The 9,131-nt window shown below is 39.2% G+C and overlaps 1 protein-coding gene across 2 annotated transcripts in view; it reads left to right on the top strand.

The window, feature by feature from the left end:
• The window catches only part of CXADR (CXADR cell adhesion molecule), a 47,918-nt gene that overhangs the window by 1,143 nt on the left and 37,644 nt on the right, over nucleotides 1-9,131 (top strand). The window lies entirely within an intron of this gene.

A 9,131-nucleotide genomic window follows, 5' to 3' on the forward strand; every position in this document is an offset into this window, starting at 1 on the left:
GTTATTTGTCAGAGTAAGCACTTGTCTCATAACCAAATGATTCGTTTAAAAAAATGTATAGGTGGGACCCTAGGAGGCACACTTCGTGTAGCCTCTGAAAGGATAATTTTTTTAAGTGCTCTAAGGCGGGATCAGGTGGCCCTTTCTGTTGGGATGGCTCTCTACTTCCTGTTGAAATGTTAATTCCATTGTTGGATGCCACAGCTGTGAGCTTTACTCTTGGGATCAACATTCTATTAACAAGTCTAATCTTCGATCTGAGTCTATAGCAATAACTAACCAGTTTACGCGATACCTTTCCGTATTCTATCAAGGACTAAACTGAAGTTGAAACTGAGAACACAGTGTTTTTGTTCTCTGTGGGGGAAAAAATGTTTTAGACTACATCTAAATCAGAAGAGTGGAACATAAACTGTATAGAGAAATTTCTTTTTCCAGGGATATTCGGGTTACTGTCCAGATTGTATTTTTTCTGGATTTCTTGCTGTGGTAGGTACAATCTCAACCAAGGATATTTTGGATACATATAGAATTACTCTGCTCATAAGTGTACTGTGAACATCTCATTCGAGGACTATTGTCTTTAGCTAAACAAGATGACTATTTTTAATATTAATTTTCCATCTTAGGAGACAACTCAAAAACTATACATAATTGACATACAGCTTTAAGTATTTCTTCAGAAACTTCTTGTCATTTTAGAAATTCATTGCTGTGAACTCAGGTTGAGAGGTAGTATGATTGGCTCCTACAATTGGCAAAACAAGGTGGAGGTTTATATATTTTAAAAATTGCAGTGCTGTTAGTGGTAGATTCTTCCTCTAGCTTTGTCTCTGGGTTGTAGACTTTTGTGGTCTACTCTGGTTACTGGTGTAACTCCTTTTGATGAATTTTTATTGCCAACCAGGTAACAAGTACTACTAATGGTAGTGGCAGTAGTAGTAGAGCAGTAGCAATAGCAATAAAATTAGAGCCTTGATCGAGCAGTTATTAAATACTAGCCATTGTTCTAGGGGCTTTACATTTACTTAACCTACCTAACAACCCTAGAGGGTATGTATTACGATGATCCCAGTGGGAAAACTGAGGCACAGAGTGGTTATATAACTTACCAAGTTCACAAATTTCCGCTGGAATCCTTGCTCTTATAATTATGCTATTCTGCCTCTAAAGAAGCTTTTCTCTTTGATTACTTCTAATCCATACCCTAAATTTTTATTATCAGTCATTTATTAAGTATCTGCTGTTAGCTTAATTGTACGCCAAGTATGAAGGCTTTTATTGTTGGCCCTTTAAATTCTTTAAATTGTCAGCCCGTTGAATACTTTCAGACACAGTGAAAACATGAGGATCCAGGGCTTAGACTGGTATTGTAGATTAATGTGTTCTGTGTACCAGCAGCAGCAGCAGCAGCAGCAGCAGCAGCAGCAGCAGCACCACCACCACCACCACCACCATCACCACCTTGGGGTCTTGTTAAAGTTTGGGGTGCTGCTACTTTTCATAATCAACAACAGTGGAACTAAAGTACTGGGCAATGATTCTGATCTCCCAGCCACTCGTTAGCCATTTGATATGGTGGTCCCCTGTCCTCTCTGTGTGCCTCGCTTGCTTTTATGTGTCAAGAATGGGGATCCTACTATCTCAAAATTGTTGAGGATCAAAAGGTAAAATGATTATCATTTTGCTTTCCTCGAGTCTTTTCCTTTATGTAAATAAATGAAGATTATGGATGTGAACTATAGCCCCTCCATATACCTTCCTTAATATTTACATTCCTGCCATTATACCAACCACCAGAGCAAAAGTTGCCTCTCCTCCCTCTGTTGGCTCCTTACTCTCTCTGTTGTGGGGTCTCCAACAATTACTCGATGTATCTCATTGCACTAGGCCAGAGGGCAGGGGCATTTTCTGTGCTGTTCATTGTTATAGACCCAGTGTTAGCTTGTGGCACCTGGCAGATAGCGAGACTTCAGCAAATGTTGTGCGATTGAAAGTTTCCAACCTCTTGACTCTAGGCCCATGTATATGATATAGCTCTCATCAGCTCCATTTCTTTCTCTCCTTTCTCACCCAGTAAAGATGGTCCTTGTGATCATTTCACTAGTCTTATCTCATACAGTTATTAATCTAAAGAAGTTAAGGCTCTGCTTTACCTCTGACTGCATTGCTCTGTGTCCCCCACCTCCACCCGCCTCCCCCTTCAGTTGGCAAAGATAACAATAACTGCGTGCCAAGTTCATTTATTTGCTTTTGAAGCTCCTTGACATCTATTTTGATTCTTTCCTACCCTGTTACCTGTTTTTTTCACTGCTTTCTCCAATAGGTCCCTTAAATGTTAGCCTTCCCAATGATTTGTCCATAGTCCTCGTCTCAGTCTCTTAAACCTGGGTGACCACACTTATCCATTACTGTAACTTCCAAATAGTTGCTAGTGACTTAATAGTGCCAGCTCAGCCCATCTTTCCTTTGACTTCTGGGCCTCTCTTTCCAACTGCCTAACATTCAGCTTCCACCTGAATTCACTTCAGTACCTCAGCCTCATCTGTTAATTGACTAAGTGATCCAATCAGTCACATGTTTGTGGCCTACTATGTACTGTGCCTGTGCTAAGGCTCTTATAGTAGTAGTATAGGACTTTGCAAGGTGCGGAAAATTAGATAGGACAGTTCCAGCAGTTGGTACAGCTTTTGCAAAGACATGGAGCTCTGAGAAGGTATGATGCATCTTGGGAGTTGAGAAATTCAGTGCGTATAAAGCATCTAACCAGCACTTCTAAAACTTTTGATGTGTACCTGAGTCATTACAAGAAAGTGTGGGGCTTGAGGTTTTGCATTTTCAGTTCCCCCAGGATGCCACTGCTAACCGCACTTTGGCTAGACAAAGGTCTAAATGCTGTTCAAAAGTTTATTACGTGAGAAATGATAAACATCTGTAAAATTAAAGCCCCGCCCAACAGTGGCACTAAGAACCTTGTAGAGGCATTAAAGAAGTGACATTTTTACACGGACGTTATTCTCTTGAATGACACAGAACTTTAGCTGTTCTGGAGGCAGGTACAACTGATAGAGCTAATGGAGGACTCCATCTGGGCTGACGTGTATATAAACAGCCTCTGTTGAAACACAGCAGAGTGGCGTTTGGCTTCTTTGATGTGGAAAGTTGATTTGAGGGAGATGCAGTGAAACCTGATATCTGGCTGGTTGAGTGGCAAGAAAAAGTAGGAGAATGCAGTAATATCTCTGGCTTGAGTGAATGGTGATGTCACTAATCTATAGGGTATAAAGAAAAGAGAAAGTTTTAGGAGGTGACAATGAGCTTAAGTTTGGACAGGTTGTATTTGAGGTGCCTGAGGGGACTGAAGGTAAAAAATATCCAGTAGAAAGATTTAAACAAAGGACTGGATCTCAGGAGAGGAGAGAAGATTAGTGATAGAATTGGGAACATTGCTGATATGTGGCATGTGTGTGAAGTTAACCAGGAAAAACAGGTAGGACTGTTTTTCAGGTAGAAGAGAAGGTGAAAAACGATGCTGGGGAACGTCAACATCTAGCAAATAGACAAAAAGTGAACAATAAGGAGTGACAGAATGAGGGGGTCCCAGAAACTGACACAGAAATCAGGCCAGTGGGTCTCACCATTAGATAATTGAGAACATTCAGGAAATTAATCAGTTCCACAGGGAGGACAGTTTCTGTAGTGGTAAGAGGAAAGCTAGAGTTTAATAGTGGGTCTCGGGTAGGTGGAGAACGACAAATGTACTGTACACTTGCAGTTGGCCTGACAGTGAAGCTTTGCACATGTGGCTATAATTCTCGGGAACAGTAGCAGACTCGAGAGAGAAGGCACAAGCCAGCAGAAAAACACTTCCTTAATTTCCAGCCACCCAGACCTAGAACCTTGTTCCTCATTTCCCTTGGTAGGCCCAGTTTCCTCCTTGTACCTTAAATGTTGGGGTTTCTCAATTTATGGCTTCACTTGCCACTTATGTCCTTACAGCCTTGTCAGCAGTGAGCTGATCAAGAGGGGAAGGCTTCGGTGGTGAGATGCCCAATTGAAAAAACACAGGAGGAGCCGACATGAGAACAGGAGGGCAGGTCAAGCCATTATTTTGGGGGACCACATGGGCTCATACATGCCAGAGAACAAGAGTGGCATTCCGCCACACTTGCGCAGTACAACAAGCCAGGTCATCTTTACATAAGCTAGGCGCAGCGCAGTACTGCGTTTAATGTAACGTGCCGGGTCTGGGGCCAGACCTGGAACCAGCCAGGCCTGGGGCCCACAAGCCTCCAGTCTGTTTCTGGTCTGTTCCTCAACCTTTGCCCATAATTTCAAACCACCTACTTGACGTTTCTGCTTAGACTTCCCACAGGCACCTCCAACTCAGCTGGTCTACATACCGCTTTTCCCGTTCACATTATATGGCATTTTTAGCCACCAAAATGCCCAGGCAGAAATCAAAGTATCTTACTTGACTCTTCCTATTCTTTCACTTGCTTATATCCAGTCAGTTTCTAAGTCACTTGTATCTCTCCAGCCACCGCTCCAGGTTATACCAGTATAACATACCAGTATCTCTTGAGATGGCTGAAGTAGCTTCATCACTGGTGAGCTATGTGAACTTTCTCCCATGCTTCAGGCACTTCCTGATACTGGTGCACATTGTAACTTAAGCAGTGTCCCATGTGATTGTTTTCTCTCACCAGACTGTACATTTTATGAGGTCAGGGGTTGTCTGTTTATTCCTTTTATTCCCATATATGTGGCACAGAACATGTTAATTGAAAAATCAGGGAAAGATGTACTAGACATGATTCATGTTTGTTTGCTTGAGAAGAGCTAGAGGGGAAGGAGCATTTGAAGATCAGGAATAGGTACATCTTGAAAGAGGTGAGCAGGGCTGGGCTCAGCATTCTGCACAAGCCAGCTTTGTGTGTATCAGCTTTGCCATGTGTTCAGAAATGGAATGAATTTGTTACCACTCCAGTCTCATTTTAACCTCTTGTTTGCAGCCTGTTCTCTCCATCTCTTATTTCCACCTTTCCTCTGTCATACACAAATCGTTGTCATGTGTAGCTAAATAAAGGTGAAAATTGAGACTGGCAACTTTTGATTAGGTTCATTTGGTGGCCAGCAAGTAATGCCTGTGAACATTAAAATAATTATTAAAGTAACCCAGAAAGTAATTAAAATTTTTCTACCTAAAATGAGCTTATGGCTTTATTTTACTATCTTTCATTTGTCTTAAGAAAACAAATCTAACATTCTAAAATTATTGTTAGATTGGCATTAGAATTAGTTTGGTTCATCTTCGGAGTGGTGCTAAGTGGAAGGATCAGTAACCATTTGTAGCTCTGGTTCCCTACCTTATCTTCCACTTGGTTTCTTCAGTGGTGCTGAAATCACAAATGGCGGAGTGAGAGGTATGGAAGAACGTCACCTTGGCGTGGCAAAGTGATCTGTACAGGAAGCTGATACGGAGTTCATGATTTGCTTTGGTATTCTCTTGAGGCTTTATTAGTGGTATTTCTTCACGTTGTTGAATCCATTCCTGTCTCATGTAAAAGAAAAGAAGTTGAAAATGTTTCTATATTCAGTGGTAAAACCGTGACTAAAAGAGACATTTGATCTCATGCTTTTTCATTGGTCTTTTCTGTAGCCTTTTTTCACCCTGTTGAATAACCCATTCTGGTTTCTAATAGCCAATTAGAGTTTAAGCTTTAAAGGTCTTGACTCAGCAGTATTTACAATTTTTTAAGTTGGCTAGGTGCTCTTAGGAGAAAAGACTATTATTGCCTGCCCAGTTATCAAAGGGAAGGAGATAGCAAGTCTATTTTTAGGGTATGTGTGAGGTCAGTAGCATAGATTAGTTTGTCCTTTGATAGTTGGTGAGAAAAAGGATTAACGGTTACATTAACCAGCGTTTATACATACTGCAGTGGTGCAAATTTCTTTGGAAGCTATTAATCACTTTCTTTCGAAAATATTTTATTTAAAATGGAAATCACTTTGTTTTTATTTACTTCTAAGAGATGAAAATATGTATAGATTTCAAGAAGAAACAACATAACTAATCACAGTTACTTTTTCACCTTGCCATAGTGTAGATGTATGTTCTCTGTGAGTATAGGTTTCTCCAAAAGAAGAATGTTTTGGCTTTACAGATGAAATGCTCTTAAGGAATTTCAAGGAATATTTAGATGAACCAAATGTGTTGAGCCACATCATTGTTAAATTGTGGGAGTGACTCTAGCTGACCCTCCTCAGTCTTTCTGATTCCCCAGTGTGAAGAGTACTTTGAAGTCTTGAATACCAGATGATTCCCATGGAGGTTTTTCTCTAATAGAAGAGACAAAAACTCTCAAGTGTTTTGTTTCAATTCTTTCTACAGTAAGAATTGAAAAGACTTTCTAACCTACTTGGTTGTACAATGTGAAATCTGATACTTTGAGAAAGAATTGGTAATTCTGGGCTAGAAAAGTGATCATATCTTATTTTTTAAGACAATTTCATAGGCATCTCATTTGAATCCACTCCTGACAACCTTGGGGTAGGGAAGAGCACTTCATATTACATGTATTCTCATCTATAGGAACCAAGTCCTAAAGCCAAGGCATAAATCTAATATAATAAATTGTGGCATTGGTTTGAACAGTGCTGTTCAATAGAAATATAATGCAAACTATATATGTAATATAAAATTTTCTGGTAGTCACATTTAAAAGTAAAAAGAAAAAGTGAAATTAATTTGAATAGACGTATTCAAATTAATATATATTTTTATAAATGAAAACGATATCATTTTTAAAATTTTATTTATTTAAAATATATATCATTAAAAAAAAAATTTTTTTTCTGGCCTGCCTGAAGCACATCTGCAGACATTACGTGAGTGGTGGAATTCAGGTGGACTTAGAGCTCTCAGGCTCTTCCTCAGCCCCAGCAGGTTATACCTTATAGGAATAATAAGACCAGAGTTTTGAAACATTCTAGCTGTTCAAGAAGAATATATTTTGTTTAACCCATATGTACAAAATATTTCTAATGTGATCAAATTAAACGCTAATGAGATGAAAAAAATTTTTTATATTAAGTCTTTTAGAGCTCTGGTCAATATGTGACATCTCAACTTGCACTAGCCTGAAATGTGGTAGTCACATTTAAAAGTAAAAAGAAAAAGTGAAGCCATGTGTGGCTAGCACCTACTCTCTTGGTCAGCACAGGTCTGGAACTTGGAGCTTTAGTTCCAGTCACCATTCACCGTATCTAGTTTCAGACCATTCTAACTAAAAAAGCATGGGTGTGATGTGTCATCAACATAGCTTTGTCAAGTGGAACATGCCTCGTGAGATATTTATTCAAAAATAATTTTTTGTATTATATAGAATTCCTGTTGGCAACAAGCTAAAGTCTCTTTCTTAAAATCATCAGCAATTGTTACACATACACAAAAGCATATCAACTGTACGTACTCAATAGTTATATGCATTTATATTTTAGCTATAAGGCAGAAAAAAAACATGCACAGAAATCACATTTTTAACTCTCCTGTGGGGAAAATAAATGCATTTATGAGGAGATAGAAAATAAGGATAGAATGGCCCATGGTGATGGTTGCTAGGGAAATTTGAATTCACTTTGGGATATTAGAAAGAAATTAATGCCAAGATTGAGGCAATCGAGTTAGACACGCTTATAACAGAGATGAATTTCTTATTATAATTAACCTTTTCTTTATTAACTTTGAGATTTTCCATAAATAGATAATGTTATTTATTTTGCCATTTTTTATTTTCTGTGATGTCATCTTTATAAGACAGTTTTTACCTGAGTTTTTTTTCTTTTTTTTTTTTGAACACCAAGTACTCAGTCACTGTTCCTGTCTTGTGCTAATTAAAGGAAGAGAGCCCGAGTTTTTTATGAGCAAAGAGGCAAAGGCGGATTTCTTAAAATGGAGCAATACAGATTATTCTATGAAGATGATGAAAATATTCACCATGGCAACAGTCTGCTTTACCCATAATGCAAAATACCCATTTGCATTTGTTTTGGCATAGAATTTTGAAATCAGCATCAACATATTAGAGAACATGGGGAAGGTAATATACTCCATAGACTGAAGAAAGGCCGAGATTTAATTTTGATCGGAATTGAAATTTGAATGCTTTCCTGAGATGAATGTGTCTGTGCGTCTGTGAGGGAAATGGGGAAGGGGTTAGTCCCAATCTAATTAAACAAATACAGGAAATCTGTTTGCATGTTCACATTCTTCTTAACTAACTCCCTTTGTCTGGCTTTCAATTATAATTTCTGTTTTCCCTGGTCCTGACTTATAAATTGTATATTAACTATTTCTTATACAGAACCACAGTCTCGTTGGATGAAGTTTAGGGGTAAATATATAGGCGAAGTATTGAAATAAGTGCTTTGGGAGGTAGGAGGAAGACACCAATCTGATACCGTCAGCAAGCTTCAGTCTGGAGAAAGAAGTCAGGCACTTATCCTCAGCTATGATCGCAGAGCAGGGCAGGGATCAGAGCAGATATGCTATGCGACGTAAAAACATACGGTTTTCTGATTATTCTCTTGGGGCCCCACTGGCTTCTCTAGACCAGTTTCCCCTCCACCGTGTGTCGCAGCCCTTTAGCTCTTGACACTCTTGCTTATACCAAACTTGTGGTTGCTTCTCCACGTTGACCGAGAAATGCCTTGACATTGTTGGGAGGAAGAAACTTTGAGTCGATCTAATAATTAAATCTACATGAGATAGATTAACCAGAAAAAAAACCCCAAATTTAATACATATGTAAGCATGGGCGCCCCACATATATGTGAGAGTCGGAGATCCCACATACATGAGTCTCAGGGACAGAAAGTTAAAATGTATATATGGCATTCTGAGCTACGGATGAGGAAAGGTGCGTTGGGGCTCAGAAGTTCCTTGCAGGATAAGAAGAGTAGATGTTCAGTAATTAGTTGTTTGCCCTGCAGTACACCTTATTATGGGCAAGGCCCCTAATTCAAATTCTTCTCGTAGGTAAGTAAAAGGGGAAGCAGAAGTTTTTCTTGAATCCATAGGGTCTCTGTTGCTTTTAGCTCAAAATGATCTGCATAGCACAGAGGCATAT

The sequence above is a fragment of the Pteropus medius genome, unplaced genomic scaffold, assembly GCF_902729225.1.
Source record: "Pteropus medius unplaced genomic scaffold, Ma_sr-lr_union100, whole genome shotgun sequence".
Classification (NCBI taxonomy): domain Eukaryota; kingdom Metazoa; phylum Chordata; class Mammalia; order Chiroptera; family Pteropodidae; genus Pteropus; species Pteropus medius.